Genomic DNA, 19,119 nt, shown 5'->3' on the forward strand with positions numbered 1-19,119 from the left:
AGTAAACTTTAAGGAAGCACTTGTGATAAACTTATTAAATAGTGTGTTTTCGAGTTCGAGTATTCTGGTCTGTAGGTTTGTTGCCTCTGTCGACCAGCTCCTCCGTGTTGTCCCTTACCCTAGGACAATTCGCGGAACATCCTGTGTTGCCAGAGTCTGTCAAGTCGTGTCTTGAAGATATCCAAGCTTTCACTTGACACGACGTGTTCTGGTAACTCGTTCCAATCTTTAGGTCCATCAACTGAGAAAAACTTTTTCCTCAGCTCCAGTCGTGCTCTTCTGATGGAAAGTTGCTGCCCATGTTTCCTCGAGTTTCGTTCGATAAACTGAATTAGATTTCCCGTAGCAGATTCGTCGTACATTCCATTGATGATTTTGAAGATTTCTATCATCCGGCCTCTTTGTCTTCTGTATTCTGTGGTTGGTAGCTTGAGTTCCCTGAGCCGCTCTTCATAACTTAAACCTCGCAGGGATCCAACTAGCCTTGTGGCTCTTCTTTGAACATTTTCTATACTGGTCTTATGCTTTTTAAGATTTGGATACCAGATTTGGTTCGCGTACTCTAGGTGGGGTCTGATTAATGCTTTGTACAGTTGTAGAAATACTTTCAGATCAAATTGAGCTAGGAACTAGAACAAAACATATCCGCCGGTGCCAGCATTGGTTCCACAGGATTATATTCCAAAGACCCGTCGTTCCAAGCTAGACGGGCACTTTTCCTTGCTGTATATTCCCAGATGCGACTTACGCCGTCGGTGTGAGTATTAATTCCATAGAATTAAAAACATTTGTTAAGCTTGCCGTCGGTGCCAGCATTGGATCCATAGGGTCCTTAACTCTTGGTTTTCATTCTTTCTTTGTCGTCGGTGCCAGTATCGGTTCATGGACACTAATCTACTTAAGCCTTCGGTGCCAGTATTGTTTCCAATGGCTAGACTATCATGACGAAATGGACTCGCATTTGCTGCAAACACTTGATCCACCACAATTCATAGAGCATACAATGCAGTCTATGCCATGAATGGTCCCACCTTAGATGCACGTAGCTGAGCAAAGATGACATCAAAGGAAAGACGACCTCATGGACCCACAACAGTTGTTGTTTTAGTCCTGCAACTTCCCGAGCTAGCGTAGTTAGTCTCAGTGAAGGTTCTCAGAACCTCGTGGCAGACGCTACCAGTCACAGCGCCCGGGAACCAGAATCTGACAAAGCGGCAGACCTATGCCCAAAATTTTCTTAAACGACCAACTACCCTAATCAAAACGCGACAGACAAAGCCCCAAGTTCTGGAACAACTTCCCGCCCTCCGCTAGTGACAAGCTCTCCAATATCTATCTCGAAGTTCTCCACTGGAAACCGAAGTTCATCAGACTCAATAAGTGCAAAAGCAGCAACGCCTTTGCCGAATTGCTTGATGCAGCTCTGCGATCACTAGCGGACAACACGTTTTACGCCAGTTGCGCAATGACAGCAGCCATAGTCTTGCCTCACCTGATTCTGGCCCGAACAAAGAAAGGCACTGACTCTGTCAACAAAACGGTTTTTCAAAGACTTCAGCTATGGAATCAAGGCAAACTAGACGAACTACTTACTGAAGCAAAAGCACTCCAAGTTCGGAGGAGCAATGAAGCAGAACGCCACTCACAACCCCTCAAGAGCTTTACCGAATTCATGAAAGGCGGAAAAATCGACAAAATCAACGATAACGCAAATGAAAGAGCAGCTCTAAAGACGAAAGGGTCACATGGACCCTCTGGTCTGGACTCTTGTCAATGGAGAAGACTTCTGACCTCATTCGACAAAGTCTCAAACAACCTCCGTAAAACAGTGGCAAAACTAGCTTACAGAATAGCCACTGAAGTGTTGCCCAGTACTTCATTAGAAGCGTACAACAACAGCTGACTGATCCCACTTGAGACATCTCCAGGCGTACGACCGATTGTGATAGGGGAAGTTCTGCGCCAACTTACTGGGCGATGCATCTCAAGCTGTCTGGGCGCAGAGGCCAAGGGAAATGGAGGCAACATTCAGCTCTGACTTGGGCAGAACGCAGAAATCGAACATGTAATCCACGCTCTGCGCAAAGAATTTGAAAGAGACCAGTGAAGCTATTTTACTGAGAGAAGCCACTGATGCCTTCAATGTATTAAACATAACAACCGCCCTAGAAATTATTCGCGGAATGTGCCTTTCTCTCCACATACCTCTTTCAAACTCCTACGAGACACCAAGCCGCCTTTTTGTTGACAAAAGTCCATCTTATCTCGCAAAGGCTGCACTACAGGAGACCCAATAGCGATGCTAATGAACGGGGTTGCAATAAAGTCTCCAATCTTGAAACTGCAGAAGCCAAAAATTGTACAAAACTTGTACGCTGACATCGGCAACGCAGTCGGGTCACTCCAGCAATTGCACGAATTCTTCGAGAATCTCTCCAATCAGGGGCCTAGGTTCGGGTATCACGTAAACGCGCCAAAATGCCAGTTAATTGTCAAACCATTGACACAACAAAAGGCCGAAAGTATTTTTTGCAGGCACCAATGTCCAAATTCTTAATGGTGCAAGAGTTCTCGGATCAGTTATTGGCAGTGACGAGGATATGCAGAAGTTTCTGAAAAACAAAACCAACGACTAAACGAAATTAATTCAAAAACTCTCAAACTTTGGCAAGTCATCATCCCAGGCAGCCTACCACTGCTACGTCATAGGACTTCAAAATATAATGACGTTTTTGACTAGAACCACACCTAAATCATCAGCAACAATCTCATCCGAGGCTTGACGAACAGAGATTGTCCAGACGATATAACGAGACGGGTACTCTCCCTCCCCGTCAGAAATGGTAGGCTGGCAATCAACCAACCAGATGATTACAGCAGAAACTATTCAGACTCCCAGAATCTTTCAGCACCACTCGACGACGCATCGTCCGACATCATAGTTCTGGAACAAGACTGAATGAAGAAAGAGATCCACAAAGAACGCCTGAAGACAGCAACACAGAAGCAAAACCAAAAAATTGGCGAGACGAAACCCAACCTCTCGTACGCCCTGAAACTTGAAATGGAGAAAAGTGCCTCCTCCTTGCTAAACGCTTTGCCAGTCGAAAAGCACGGACTTTGGCTTATAAAATCGGAATTCCGCGATGTCTTCTGTATAATTTACTGATGGGATTTCAAAAATGTGTCATCAACATGTGCCTGTGGGTCACCTTTTGTACTGTTCCACGCCCTACACTGCCTCAAAAGAACGCCACTCGCAACCCCTCAAGAGCTTTACCGAATTCATGAAAGGCGGAAAAATCGACAAAATCAACGATAACGCAAATGAAAGAGCAGCTCAAAAGACGAAAGGGTCACATGGACCCTCTGGTCTGGACTCTTGTCAATGGAGAAGACTTCTGAGCTCATTCGACAAAGTCTCAAACAACCTCCGTAAAACAGTGGCAAAAATAGCTTACAGAATAGCGACTGAAGTGTTGCCCAGTACTTCATTAGAAGCGTACAACAACAGCTGACTGATCCCACTTGAGACATCTCTAGGCGTACGACCGATTGTGATAGGGGAAGTTCTGCGCCAACTTACTGGGCGATGCATCTCAAGCTGTCTGGGCGCAGAGGCCAAGAGAAATGGAGGCAACATTCAGCTCTGACTTGGGCAGAACGCAGAAATCGAACATGTAATCCACGCTCTGCGCAAAGAATTTGAAAAAGAGACCAGTGAAGCTATTTTACTGATAGAAGCCACTAATGCCTTCAATGTATTAAACATAACAACCGCCCTAGAAATTATTCGCGGAATGTGCTTTTCTCTCCACATACCTCTTTCAAACTCCTACGAGACACCAAGCCGCCTTTTTGTTGACAAAAGTCCATCTTATCTCGCAAAGGCTGCACTACAGGAGACCCACTAGCGATGCTAATGAACGGGGTTGCAATAAAGTCTCCAATCTTGAAACTGCAGAAGCCAAAAATTGTACAAAACTTGTACGCTGACATCGGCAACGCAGTCGGGTCACTCCAGCAATTGCACGAATTCTTCGAGAATCTCTCCAATCAGGGGCCTAGGTTCGGGTATCATGTAAACGCGCCAAAATGCCAGTTAATTGTCAAACCATTGACACAACAAAAGGCCGAAAGTATTTTTGCAGGCACCAATGTCCAAATTCTTAACGGTGCAAGAGTTCTCGGATCAGTTATTGGCAGTGACGAGGATATGCAGAAGTTTCTGAAAAACAAAACCAACGACTACACGAAGTTAATTCAAAAACTCTCAAACTTTGGCAAGTCATCATCCCAGGCAGCCTACCACTGCTACGTCATAGGACTTCAAAATAAAATGACGTTTTTGACCAGAACCACACCTAAATCGTCAGCAACAATCTCATCCGAGGCTTGACGAACAGAGATTGTCCAGACGAGATAACGAGACGGGTACTCTCCCTCCCCGTCAGAAATGGTAGGCTGGCAATCAACCAACCAGATGATTACAGCAGAAACTATTCAGACTCCCAGAATCTTTCAGCACCACTCGACGACTCATCGTCCGACATCATAGTTCTGGAACAAGACTGAATGAAGAAAGAGATCCACAAAGAACGCCTGAAGACAGCAACGCAGAAGCAAAACCAAAAAATTGGCGAGACGAAACCCAACCTCTCGTACGCGCTGAAACTTGAAATGGAGAAAAGTGCCTCCTCCCTGCTAAACGCTTTGCCAGTCGAAAAGCACGGACTTTGGCTTATAAAATCGGAATTCCGCGATGTCCTCTGTATAATTTACTGATGGGATTTCAAAAATGTGTCATCAACATGTGCCTGTGGGTCACTTTTCGTACTGTCCCACGCCCTACACTGCCTCAAAAGTGGGTACCCGATTATCAGGCAGAGCGATATACGTGATCTCTTTGCTAATTTGATGAAGAAATTTGGCCACGACGTCGAAGTCGAACCACATTTGCAGCCTTTCAACAATGAGCCTTTTACCTCACTCTCAAACTCGACCTGCACCGAATATGAGGCAGGACTCAACATCTCCGCCAAAAGAATCTGGGGCAGTCATTTTGAGCACTCTTGTTATTATTTAAAGATGTTCAACCCCTATTCTTCCTCAAACAGAATTGAAGACACCAAAGGTTCATAATTATTAACTGAAAATTTAATACGCCTTAGATATCACGACAGAATTGTGGACATTGAACATGGATCCTTTTCATCAATGATATTTGCCAATATAGGTGGAGCCAGTCTCATCACACACACTCATCAGACACATTGCTACCCTCAGAGCCCAAAAACCAAATGAACGATACTCAGAAGTTAATAATTTATTCCGTACCCGTGTCAAGTTTAGTCTTTTGAAGAGCACTATTTTATGCATTCGTAGATGTAAAAGTCAAAGGTCCAAAACAGCAGATGCCATCAGCATAGAAACTTTCATCGTAGAAGTCAGATCCTAATTATCTCAAATTTTTAATTTTTTGCAACCATATGACCTCTAATGGCACACGGTCTTCGCATTCAATGCCAAGACGACCTCTAAATGACCTCACAGTGACCTTCAAGGACTGCAGCTGAGCTGCAAGTTCCAAAATCATATCATAGATAACTAAGTTTTATTCATGGCTGGTGCTGCTGCGCGCAGAAAAAAACCCTTTTCAATTGCTTTCGCTCTTCGCCTCAACCATCTCGCATTAATTGCTATTCAGATTGCTTTTTTTGTTTCCTTTAGGTTTTTTGAAATTTGTAAGCCATTAGGACATTTATAATTCAAGTCTTTTACGCCCTATAGTAACACCAGCAGTTTCTCAAAAGTATCTATGTTTAATAATAAACTCTAATCTGCATTGGAACACACACAAATACTGACAAGAAAAGCAGGAAAGCTATTGTTGCAAATGTTATTGTTGCAAAAACAAGACTATGTGAAAACGATGAAAATTTTTGGATAAGAACAGCAATCTTATGTAACATTTTTTGAAGAATAACAGATCTGAGGAGCAAATCAAAACGAAAAGAAAGGATAACCAATATCTACACACAATTCCCTAGGAAACGATTTATGGAGAATGATCCCTGTACCTGGAGAATCTGCAGCTTATGAACGAACTGCAACATCCGCACAAAGCTCATCTAACTGACAAAGAAGTGTGCGGACCACCCGTGGATGTATTCCAGAAGCCTTCTCTACTACTACTACTACTTCTACTACTCTCTATTCGCTCTCTACTCAATCAGCCGTAGTTTATCAAAATTCTGCCCGGTTACGTCATAGGACTTCAAAATAAAATGACGTTTTTGACCAGAACCACACCTAAATCGTCAGCAACAATCTCATCCGAGGCTCGACGAACAGAGATTGTCCAGACGAGATAACGAGACGGGTACTCTCCCTCCCCGTCAGAAATGGTAGGCTGGCAATCAACCAACCAGATGATTACAGCAGAAACTATTCAGACTCCCAGAATCTTTCAGCACCACTCGACGACTCATCGTCCGACATCATAGTTCTGGAACAAGACTGAATGAAGAAAGAGATCCACAAAGAACGCCTGAAGACAGCAACGCAGAAGCAAAACCAAAAAATTGGCGAGACGAAACCCAACCTCTCGTACGCCCTGAAACTTGAAATGGAGAAAAGTGCCTCCTCCCTGCTAAACGCTTTGCCAGTCGAAAAGCACGGACTTTGGCTTATAAAATCGGAATTCCGCGATGTCTTCTGTATAATTTACTGATGGGATTTCAAAAATGTGTCATCAACATGTGCCTGTGGGTCACTTTTCGTACTGTCCCACGCCCTACACTGCCTCAAAAGTGGGTACCCGATTATCAGGCAGAGCGAAATACGTGATCTCTTTGCTAATTTGATGAAGAAATTTGGCCACGACGTCGAAGTCGAACCACATTTGCAGCCTTTCAACAATGAGCCTTTTACCTCACTCTCAAACTCGACCTGCACCGAATATGAGGCAGGACTCAACATCTCCGCCAAAGGAATCTGGGGCAGTCATTTTGAGCACTCTTGTTATTATTTAAAGATATTCAACCCCTATTCTTCCTCAAACAGAATTGAAGACACCAAAGGTTCATAATTATTAACTGAAAATTTAATACGCCTTAGATATCACGACAGAATTGTGGACATTGAACATGGATCCTTTTCATCAATGATATTTGCCAATATAGGTGGAGCCAGTCTCATCACCCACACTCATCAGACACATTGCTACCCTCGGAGCCCAAAAACCAAATGAACGATACTCAGAAGTTAATAATTTAAACCGTACCCGTGTCAAGTTTCGTCTTTTGAAGAGCACTATTTTATGCATTCGTAGATGTAAAAGTCAAAGGTCCAAAACAACAGATGCCATCAGCATAGAAACTTTCATCGTAGAAGTCAGATCCTAATTATCTCAAATTTTTAATTTTTTGCAACTATATGATATCTAATGGCACACGGTCTTCGCATTCAATGCCAAGACGACCTCTAAATGACCTCACAGTGACCTTCAAGGACTGAAGCTGAGCTGCAAGTTCCAAAACCATATCATAGATAACTAAGTTTTTTTCATGGCTGGTGCTGCTGCGCGCAGAAAAAACCCTGTTCAATTGCTTTCGCTCTTCGCCTCAACCATCTCGCATTAATTGCTATTCAGATTGCTTTTTTTGTTTCCTTTAAGTTTTTTTGAAATTTGTAAGCCTTTAGGACATTTATAATTCAAGTCTTTTACGCCCTATAGTAACACCAGCAGTTTCTCAAAAGTATCTATGTTTAATAATAAACTCTAATCTGCATTGGAACACACACAAATACTGACAAGAAAAGCAGGAAAGCTATTGTTGCAAATGTTATTGTTGCAAAAACAAGACTATGTGAAAACGATGAAAATTTTTGGATAAGAACATTTTTTGAAGAATAACAGATCTGAGGAGCAAATCAAAACGAAAAGAAAGGATAACCAATATCTACAAACAATTCCCTAGGAAACGATTTATGGAGAATGATCCCTGTACCTGGAGAATCTGCAGCTTATGAACGAACTGCAACATCCGCACAAAGCTCATCTAACTGACAAAGAAGTGTGCGGACCACCCGTGGATGTATTCCAGAAGCCTTCTCTACTACTACTACTACTACTTCTACTACTCTCTATTGGCTCTCTACTCAATCAGCCGTAGTTTATCAAAATTCTGCCCGGTTACGACAAATTAAAAAAATGTGTATACGGGCCACGGGTTTCCAATAGCGGTTTACAGTTCCTCTGTGTCTCACTATAACGAGACAAATTTAAGAATGATAGAAAATTTCAAAGAAACGCTACGAAGTGGAAACTAAATGCACATTACACCTGCAAAGGTTGGGTCAGAAAATCAAAACTTGCCACTGTCTTTATATATTGTAATAGAAACCAATTTGTCAAAACAAAATGTCTTCCGATATTTAAAACAAACGTTTTCGAACTTTACGTTCATCGTCAGCTTAAAACTGTTTCACAAATCGTTAAAAGACAAAATGAATATGTATATACATTTGTCTGAGACCACCATTAAAACAATTCTAGAAACTGTTTTAAAAACTAAATTGATATTTTTTCATATTTACAATCTTTAGCCTATTTACAACTTATATTTACGTCTGTTATCAATTTCTTTAAAAACATTCCTTTTCTGGATTTTTTGATTTTGGCCATGTTTTTGTATTTCTAGGGTTATTGCAAATTTGCCCTAACCCTATGTATCCCTCTTGTGGAGGTTTTGTAAATTTCATTTTGTAATGCACAAAATGTTTTTTGTCCGATGTATCCTTATCTAGTCAAAATTATGGTTTAAACAAATATTTTAGCGTGGGTTTCCTATATTCATCACGTGTGTTTAGTGCCGGCTTCAGCATGTTGATGTATACAGATTCGATAGTCATTAGCTTCTTCTGCTGTCCGACAGGAATCCAGAATTTTTCATTCAATGTTATTGGCGGCGCCACAACAAACATCCAGGTGTTGACTCACCTGTGAATCCTTCTTTTGATGTTCTGATATGCTTGTGGTAACATGCAGGCTTGTTTGCCCATTATAGATGAATCTGCATCCATTACATTTTATCTAATATACCTCGTGTATTTTCTGGTCTCTATCGAAAAATGATTTCAGGATGGGGAGGCATGATCTTAACTTTCGCGTTATAAAATTCAATTGCAATTACCAATTTGCTTGCGAAATTTTGAGTAAGGTTGCCTCTGTATTGTAGAAAAATGGCTGGCTTATCATAAGATCTAGTAGCGTGATCTAATAGCGAGGATTAAGTTTCTTTATTGAACTCCAAACATACCATCAGAGCTAACCACTCTATTATATCTTAATTTACTTTAAACAATTTTTCTTCACATTGATATACTTAAAAGTATAACTTCTAACTTTGCTTTTTAAACAATTACCACGCCCAATTAGCCAAAGACATAGAGCTTTGCGCACGGGCGGCTACTATAGTGGCGACAGAGAAAAAAAGTAAATAGACATCACGACCCGAAAGAAGAATATAAACAGGTGTAGGAATTCGACAAAGACCACTGCCATCTTCGAACTTTGAAGTGACTACTCCCAAAAATTTTGAAGAGTATAAATCGGTTTGTACATGTTTTTTCGATAATAAAATGGCGTTCAAAATCAAGCGTTTTTAAATTCGACATAATTTGACTTAAATACAATATTGAACCTCAAGTTTTCTGATTTTGTCAAGAAAAAATACAGTGCCAAAAAGATTTAGGACCTGCTGAGTTAGTTTGTCAAAAAGTTTTTCGGATTTCGAACATAATTATTGAAACAATTCGAATAACAGCAGTTTTTAAACAAAACACGGATGGCGCGGTACTCCTCAAAAACGCTGTTACGGGAGCCTTTTTTGCGGTTTCAAATTATTTTGAAAGTTATGTTACACACTTTGAGTTCTTGTCAAAACTTAAGAAGTGGCAAAGAAAAGAAACAGTAAACGGCACCGAAACCAAAATTGATGAACAGGCGCATTATTTTGCGATAAGGCTACAAAAGTTGTTTATTGATTTCTATTGTACAGTTTCGGAGGACTCTAGGAAGTGCTATGATGAGAACATAAAAGCTTTCAGACAACATTATTGTGCGAAAACTGTTTTTATCCGGGGAGACTAGCTAGGAGAGTCCAGCATCTGGGTGAAAAATTAACAAATTTCCGCGATGATACGCAAACTTTAACCTTGAAAGCGTACCTTCAATAGTCTAATGAGAAAAGAGAACATCTCATTTTGAGGGGATTCCTCGAAGGCATAGAAAAAATCAGGTGCGACAAGAGCTGAGAAAGACCATGGGTGATGCGGATATGACTTTAGACAAAGTTTTAGAAAGAGCACTACATATTGAAGCAGTCACGAGAATTGAGGAGGAGCATAATGAGCCGCGTGTTTATCCATCCAGTCGAACAGAAACTCTCAATTAGTTATATCGATTAACGATTTAGTACAAGCATTGAAGACTAACCAATCTAACAGGCAAGATAAACAGAAGATCTTATCGCAAGGATCGAGAGCAAAACCGAACACGGAAGTGAGTGAAGTTCAGGAGAGATGGAAATCAAAACAATATTAGCTATAACAGAAGTAGCGCTGATAATACCATAACCAACTACGGCAGTAGAGCCCGATCGCCAACACCAGGAGGCAAAAAAGCCGAGATTGGTCAAAGACAGCGGTGAGTTTTGAGAAAGAAAAAGGTCGCCGTTGCGGTCAGCGAAGTAATGTATCTAAGAAATGGTAGAATTGTTTTGAATGTGGGAGTCCAAATCACTTCAAACGAAATTGCCTGTATTCAAACGAAAACTAGCTGAAGATAGCCGGGCTTCATTTTCAGTTAGCTACGTGAAAATTTTGCGTGGCGGAAACAGCCCAGTGGAGGCCTTGTTTGCCCAAATAACGATACAAGACAAACTGATAATGACCTTAACTGATAGTGGACACAACTTTAGTGCCGTTTAATGTTTCTTTTCTTTGCCACTTCAGAAGTTGTGACAAAAATTCTACCAGCAACTGGAAGAACCGAGCCAGATGAAACTTTGCAATAAAATTATAACGGCTGCCAAAATGGAAATTGCCTGTAAAAGGGGCAACAGCTATTCAAGTCCAACTTCAAAACTTTACATCTGAGATAACAGTGGATTTTTTTGTGACTAAAATTGAGATAACGCCTTGTTTATGGAAGTTTTTTTTAATTTTGACTGTATTTTTTAAATCCCAGAAAAGAAAAATTCTTTTGCTGAAAATTGGGAAAAAATTACAATTGTCCTCATCACAAAGAAGTAATAAGAATCTGTTTCGAATTGCTGCAGATGATCACGATTTACCTCGTCGCTGCAAAGGTTTCCTTAAATGCAAAGTTGTCGATGAAGAAGGTAACAACACACAACACACAGAAACTTATAGTCGAATCCAAGAAAGAATTTTAAGACAAATCACATTTATTAATAGCGAGATCACTGAATGACCTGGATGATGATGTCGTATGGATTCGAATTCTGAACTCTACAATAGAACAAAATAAAGTTTACAAATATGCGAGAATGGCATGTGCGGAAAACATTGAAAAAATTTCAAGAATACAACAAAATAACCCTAACAATAATACAAATATTGAGATGAATTTGATTTTGAGACCCATGTGAACGCAATTTCATTGAGTTTATTTTGTTTTGACAGGAAGTGTTAAAAGTAAGGTCCTTTTGCAAAAAAATGAAGTAAAATTTTTGCAAAATTCAAATGATATGGGATTTAGCTGCCGAATTTATCAAAAAATAAAACTACAAAAGGATGCTGTGCCATTTAGACGAACATACGGCAGCATGAGCTTTAAGAAAAATCAAGCCATGGAAAAATTGTTCAAGACTTAAAACGAGACGACTTATTCGAATTAACACATTCCGACCGGGCGGCACCATCATCACTTGTACCAAAAAACGATGGAACCTATCGCTTGGTTGTAGACTATCGTGGTCTGAACAATCAAATAGAGAAAACATGCTGGCCTTTACCACGAATTAATGCGGTTATTGATTCATTGGAGAGAAAAATGTACTTCTCGAACAAAGGTTTCTTGTCGGGAAAGTTTCTGATGGCGCTTGAGGAAGAGAGTCAGAGTTTAACAGCTTTCATGACGCATCTGAGCCTGTATAAGTAAAAAAGACTTCCTATGGGACTAGCGTTTGCATCGGGACTTTCAAAACCTATTGGAGGTAGTTTTTGCTAGCCTTTCATACCTAATGGCTGTAGTGTATCTAGAAGACGCTATCGTTTTCGGAAAAAAATGTCGAAGAACATCTGAAACGATTAGAACTGGTTTTCCAACTTTTAGCGCAGAATGGATTAAAGATTTTTTCCGAAAAGTGTGTCAGCTTTTGGTGCATATTATATCCGAGAGTGGAGATTACGTCAACCCAGAGGAATTAAGAGCGGTAAAAAGAATGAAAGAATCATCCTCTCTGAAAGCCGTCAGGGCCTTTTTAGGCCTTGTGGGCTGTTATCGAAAATTTATTTCGGTTTTCAGAAAAACAGCAGATCCTCTATACAGTTCAACGAATAAGTCTGATGTATTTGAATGGAGTACAGAGTGCAAAAGTGCGGTAACCCAGTTGAAGAAGAAGGTTTTAGAAGCCCCAGTTTTAGGGCATCCAATTGATAGGGATCCGTTTACATTAAACATGGATGCTTCGTTTATTGGAGTTGGAGCAATTCTTACACAAAACAAAGAACTGAGGATAGAGTTTTTGCATATGCTAGCAAAACTCTGAGTAACACTCAGCGAAATTCTACAGCAACTAAGCGGGAATTATTTGCAATCGTTCATTTTAGGTATCATTTTAAAAACTATTCACTTGTTCAGCACTTTTTAAATATAACAGACCACCGGGTTCTTGTCTGGTTTTATGGTTTTAGGGAACCAGAGGGTTTGGTTACAAGAAGATAGAGAGACTTGGTTGACCTAATTTTGACATCAGGCATAGAGCAGGCAAAAAAATCCCACACGCTAACTGTCTGCCGCCGAAAAACACAGATGATGAACAAACAATTTTCCTTAACGCTGGTTCGATGGACGCAGAGCAAGACAATAGCCAATTATGGTAGTCGAGTTGGGCCGTCTGACAAACTAAGAGAGTAAAACCTCGAGATTCGCAACAAAATGACAAACTACTCGAAGAAGTATACTCCTGGGTACTAAAAAAAGACCGGAACCACGGCAAATGGAAAATGGAGCATCAAAGGAGTTGTGGAAATACTGGGTTCAGTATACAATTTTTTTTCTCATAGAAGGAATTTTGTACCGTAAACACCAAACAGAACCCAACTTTGAGACTGTTTACCAAATGCTTGTACCATGGGAGAGAGTGTCCAACGTGTTTGAGCTTTTGCATGACTCTTCTAGCGCAAGCCTCTTTCGGATTGAGAAAAGATATCACCGGGCTTGTGAAAAAATCTGTTATCCGTGCATGAGAAAGGAAGTGAGAAACTGGATAAAAAAATCTGGCTTGTGCCTGAAAAGGAAAGGCACTAAGATGAAACATCGGCATTCACTCACAAAATACAAACCTAGTCACCCAATTTGGCAAGTATCTCTTGATATCATGGGTCCACTTCCCGATTCTCAAGGAAAGAAGTACCTTTTGCTTATCGGTGATCAGCTCAGTAAGTGGTACGAAGCCAAAGCTTTACCCAATCAAGAGGCAAAAACCGTGTCAAGAGCGTTTTTTGAACATTGGATAGGGAGATTTGGTTTGTCCAGTCTATGTACACAGTGACCAAGGGTCGAATTTTATGTCGAAAATTTTTCGTAGTTTTTGCAGAGAACTAGGAACTCAGAGGACATCAACAACGCCCTACCAACAACAAGAGAACAAGAGAACGCAATGATTGAAAGAACAAACCGTACAATAGAAGAATGTCTCTCCAAATACATAGGCAAATATCAACATGAGTGGACCGAAATTCTAGCTTTTGCAATGATGGCCTATCAAACCTCAATCCTTAGTGTATCAAAATACATCCGAGCGTATGTATTACTGGGTTTTCCACTGTCGCTACCTATAGACTGCATCTATAACAACCATAGACTGCAATATATGCAACTCCAAAGGACTATGTTTTCACAATGAAGAGAAACGACAGGAAATGCATCAAATGATGCACGAATATATGAATATCGAACAGATCATGAACGCCCGAAGACCTATTATGATCGTAGTAGGTATGGACCAAGCTATAAAAGCGGTGAAGTGGTGTTAGTTTTCAACCCAAGGGTTAAAAAAGGAGAAACAAGAAATTTCACTCTATTATATAGAGGACCATACAAAATAGTTGAAATTATAAACGATTTGAATTTCAAGGTAGAAGATAAAAAGACCAGGAAAGTATTAAGTTCCATGACTGACTGAAAAAAAATATAAAACACGAGAAAAACTATTCAAGCTTGAACCTCAGTTGAAACGAAAAACAATAGTTAAGAAGCAGAAGAATCATTTTGAACAGCTCAGACGATGATGACATAATTGAAACAGAATTATCCACAGACAGTGAAACTAATCTAAACACAGAAAATCAATTTGGAGCTGAGGATGCTAATAATTCACGTAATGTTACAAATGACACGTCTGAAAATGAAGCTAAAGGAGCAGAGCAAGAAACTTCTTTAGTGCAAGAGAAAGCAAACAAAATTGCCGAGTGAGGAGGTGAAATTTCTTTGAATCCTACAGAGTACACAGCAAAAAAAACAGCAGAAACAAAAATTCTAAAACTATAAAAAAAAGCCACTGGAATCTAGTAGTAAAACGAAAAGTACTGAAGAAAAGGTTAATAGTAATCCCAAGGCATCAAAAAAGGCTACAAATCCTAGCTGCTAATTGAAAGCGGGGCCTAAGAAATTAAAGAATTACATTACTGAGCAAGATGAAGAATACTATAGCAGTCAGGAAACTGATGATGTCTTTGATTCAGGAAAATTCGGAAAAAAATAATGGAATCAAAAACAAAAGCGAGTTTGTCCCGAGAACCGTGTGATGGAGTATCAATATGTTTATTTGTGGCTTTGTTAGCTTTTTTGCATCTTCATCACCTTGTATCAAGTTGTACGGTTATATTTTTGACAATATCATATCAACAAAGATCCATTCTCCAGATCACAGTACAAACTAAGATAACGAAATTCGAGTGTTTTAAACAATAGAAAAAGGTAGTTTGATATATGTTGAGGTTCAGCCCGAAGAAAAAACTAACATTTTGCATGTATTAAGCAAATATATACAGTGTCTGCACTCAAAAACATTCAAGTAAATGACGATGTTGTTTTCCTCGCAGAAAATTCAAGACTAATAAAATCAATATACCCTTAAAATGAGGGAACTTGTAGGAGCATTTGGCAGAACAAAAATTTTTTCCATACCAGGTTTTCGAGACAATATGCTTGAACAATTTGGCATAACATTAAAAGAATTATCAGTCGGGAAGCGCTACGAGATTCGAATGACAGATACAGTCGTGAAAACTTTATTCGCTGGAACGACCAGTCTCAACAGGAAATTGTTGTAACAAATAAAACAATAATTTCTTGGAATTGAAAAAACAGAAAGCTTATACATTTGGTTAAAGGCGAAATACATTGCTGTGTCACTCTTGGCATCCTAGCTCTCTTTTCAATTTATGAACAGTTTTCTTAAATTGTTCAGCTGTTAAGGATTAGTTTTTAACGGAGCGTCTTGGCAACAACTATTGCGGAATCTTCACCCAGTAACGAGATTACGTACGTATAATCAATTGCTCAAAATAATAAATGAACGCCGAGAACAAAAGGAAATGATTGAAGAAAAAGAGTCTTTAAAAGTGTCAGTTGTTTAAAAAAAGAAACAAAAATCATCTTGAATTCAAGACCAAAAGAAAAAAACGTCTCAATTTTGAGACCAAAAAAGAAGAAAGGAAAAAGAAAGAAACAAAAAGAAGTTGTTTTGAGTTCAAGACCAAAAAAAGAGGGAACGTCTCGTGTTCGAGACCAAAAAAAATTTGACTTGAATTCAAGACCAAAAAACGGGAACGTCTCGAGTTTGAGGACAGAAAAAGAAAAAAAAGGAAAAATCTTGAGTTCAAGATTGAAAGAATCGAAAAACTTTATAAGCAAAAAGGGTTTTTTTTACAAAGTAGCGGGCAATGAGATTCCACAGTTTGGTGAATACGTATACAACACGCCAGAACTCTGGAAAGTTATTTCCAAGATTTCTCCTGGAATGTACCGGGTGGACTCTTGTCTGTCATGGACTCGGAAAATGACCACGTCGAGCTTCGACAGGAACTGGATAACCATTGCAAAAAAGACCAAAGAGGCAACAAAAAGAAGTATTGGGAAAATGGCGCGCCAAGTGTGAGGCGTTCCGAGATAATTTAAAGGCAGCAACCACCAGAAATTCTGAAAAAGGAGCAAACCATTGAAGTATTGCAGCAAAAATTGGCCGATTTGAAAGTCAAAGCTGCTAAAAAGGGCGAAGCCATTGACAAAATGGAGAAATTGAATGGCCAATTGAGGTCAGAGCTTGAGCAGCTGGAACACCACAACCGGTATTTGGCCAACAAATGCCGAAAAAAAGATTCTGTCATTGATCGACAAAAAATTGCCCTTAGAAACGAAAAAGCCAAAATATAGGCAACGATGAAATGTTTATTCGGGATTCAAAATAATAACATTTTAAACCGGCCTGCTTCACTATACGGGATTTTTTTGGTGAAAAAGAGCGGCTTCAAAAGATTATATCAAGAAACACTACCACAAAATGAACCTGTTGATGCACCCTGAAGCTGGTAGCGACAAAAAGTTCTTCAACTTCATCAACAGGGCAAATCAAATTCTGATTATTGATGCGGCGCAAGAAGAGTACAACATATTTGGATTTGACGAGGCAGAAAATTTATGAACAACGAACACTGATAAATAACTTTGCATATGAAAATATAACCTTTTTGTATAGTACGAAGTTCATATAGCAAGATCTGTGATTGAAAATGTTGCTTGATTTTGAGTGAGTGATGCAATCCATTCTTGTTAAGAGGGGGCAGTGTGATTGTCGCACGTATATAAAAATTGTACTAAAAAACTAGGGTCTCAAGATTAAAGCTTTAGTAGAAATTTTGATTTATTACCTGAATTATGGCTGACACAAAACTGATAGGTGTCAGAAAAGAGAAAAAACAATTAATTAGACAAAGCTCGGGCTTCGAGCGAAATCAACGAAACTGACATATCTTTGCTGGCTTGGTTTATTTACCACGATGATACAACTGATATTGGGTACCGACAAAAGCGAGGATTAAATTCACTCATTGAACACCAAACCTAATTTCAGAGCTAACCACGCTATTGAACTTTAATTTATTTAAACCAACTTTAATTCACCTTGATCTACTTAATAATTTAACTTCTAATTTTGCATTTTAAACAAATACCACGCTCAATTATTAGCCAACGACATAGAGTATTGCGCACGAGTGGCTACTAAACTACTACAAAGAGATTTCATTTCGAGTAAATTTTTGAGTTTATGTTATTACTATGACTTCGTGGATATGCCAATGGGAAATATGCCCAGCAATTAAATTTTAGGATCACCACGCCAGTTTCCACACAGACAAATTTAAGTCCAGATACAGTTGCTGTTTTCAGTGAAATGTGTATTAACGTAAATCAACGCAAGTTCGATCAGTTTGTATTTCTATTTCTCTGTCTAAAAGAAATCCAAGATTTGTTCAATCCAACATTGACTCTGAATCCAGTTCTGGACAAAAAATTCTGCATCTATCTCATATCTCACTTTTGGGACAACAATACGTCTTCCATTATCGGTATTACTTATTTTGACCTGCTTCGAAAAATCAACGTAGTACTTCACTTTGAAGATATTACTGAAGAGAAGTTGCTTTTATAGCACTTTACAGTAAAGTGGTGGTAGTAAATTTCATTTAATTAAGCGTCCTTATATCTCACGCTTCAATTAATCCATCTCAGCTCCTTTCTGTTGAAGTTCTCAATTACTGTAAAACTTTTCTTTCGCAGTTCCCAACAATCTGAAGGAAAAAGTAACGAAGGGAGTGATAACATGATAAAGATGCATTTTAGCTTGACGATCAAATACCGACGAAATACTCCTTGTTAACATGTAAAAGGCTTTGACTGTTTTTCAAATCTATGTCGAACATATTCATTCCAGTATCGATTTTCATCTATAACACGTACTGCATCTCTAACAAAAGTTTTGCTCTAACGGCTTAGCCCGTTCACATTAAAAAAGTTCAGTCTAACAAGTGCTTGTGTTTGCCGAACTGAAACTTTCTAAATACGCATTTTTTAAACAAAACAATAAAAGATTTGGCACTTCCAATTGTACAGTTCATTTAAATCAACTTGAAATTTTGTAAGCAAACCTTTTTTTCTTGTTTCCATTGAAATTTATTTTTATTTCGTCGGCAAATTGTAGAGCAATTGTTGAAAGTATCAAATGTAGGCCAATTATATAGATAAGAAACTGAACCTGGCCCAAAACTGAACCTTGTTGAACCTCGGATGTTGTGCAGTGTTCCGCCTTCAGTTAATATTGAAGGTGTAGTGTTGGTGGTGCTCTGGCCGGACTTCAGAGAAGCAAACTAATCAGCTTGCTTCACTGACGCCAGTGGTGGCGGTGTTTCAAAAAAGACCCTTGAGTTATAGCTGCTTTGGCACGATTAAACTGTGTACATTTGTAGTTGTTTTGAGTCAACTTTGTATTGGCTGATTGGCGAATGTCAAATACCGAACAATTTCGGAAAATACTGTTGTTGCTTTTCTACTCGTTGAAAGATGCTGGTTGACAAACTAATGCTCCCCGTGTTCCCTACCAACTTAAACCTACCACTACACTTTACCTATTGCCTAACTTTTACCTGTTTTCGCAAATTAGAGTTTGTCTGAATACCAAATGTTTGTAAAACTTTATCTCTGGTGTTTGGTTTTACCTAAGCTGTTTAGTGTCATCTACCTTTTAAAAATAATTGTATCCTTTCGGTTCAACTCTCTGCTGTCTTGCAATCAGCTAATTAATTGTG

At 39.3% G+C, this 19,119-nt stretch overlaps 1 protein-coding gene across 1 annotated transcript in view; it reads left to right on the plus strand.

Moving 5' to 3' along the window:
* Positions 1–21: 21 nt before the first annotated feature.
* The window catches only part of LOC142341737 (S phase cyclin A-associated protein in the endoplasmic reticulum-like), a 636,081-nt gene continuing 616,983 nt past the window's right edge, over positions 22–19,119 (plus strand). Inside the window, exon 1 of the mRNA XM_075392909.1 lies at positions 22–40. The gene's annotated coding sequence lies outside the window, so the exon portion shown is untranslated. The remainder of the gene's footprint in view (positions 41–19,119) is intronic.

The sequence above is a fragment of the Convolutriloba macropyga genome, chromosome 6 (assembly GCF_964194025.1).
Source record: "Convolutriloba macropyga chromosome 6, txConMacr16.3, whole genome shotgun sequence".
Taxonomy (NCBI): Eukaryota; Metazoa; Xenacoelomorpha; order Acoela; family Convolutidae; genus Convolutriloba; species Convolutriloba macropyga.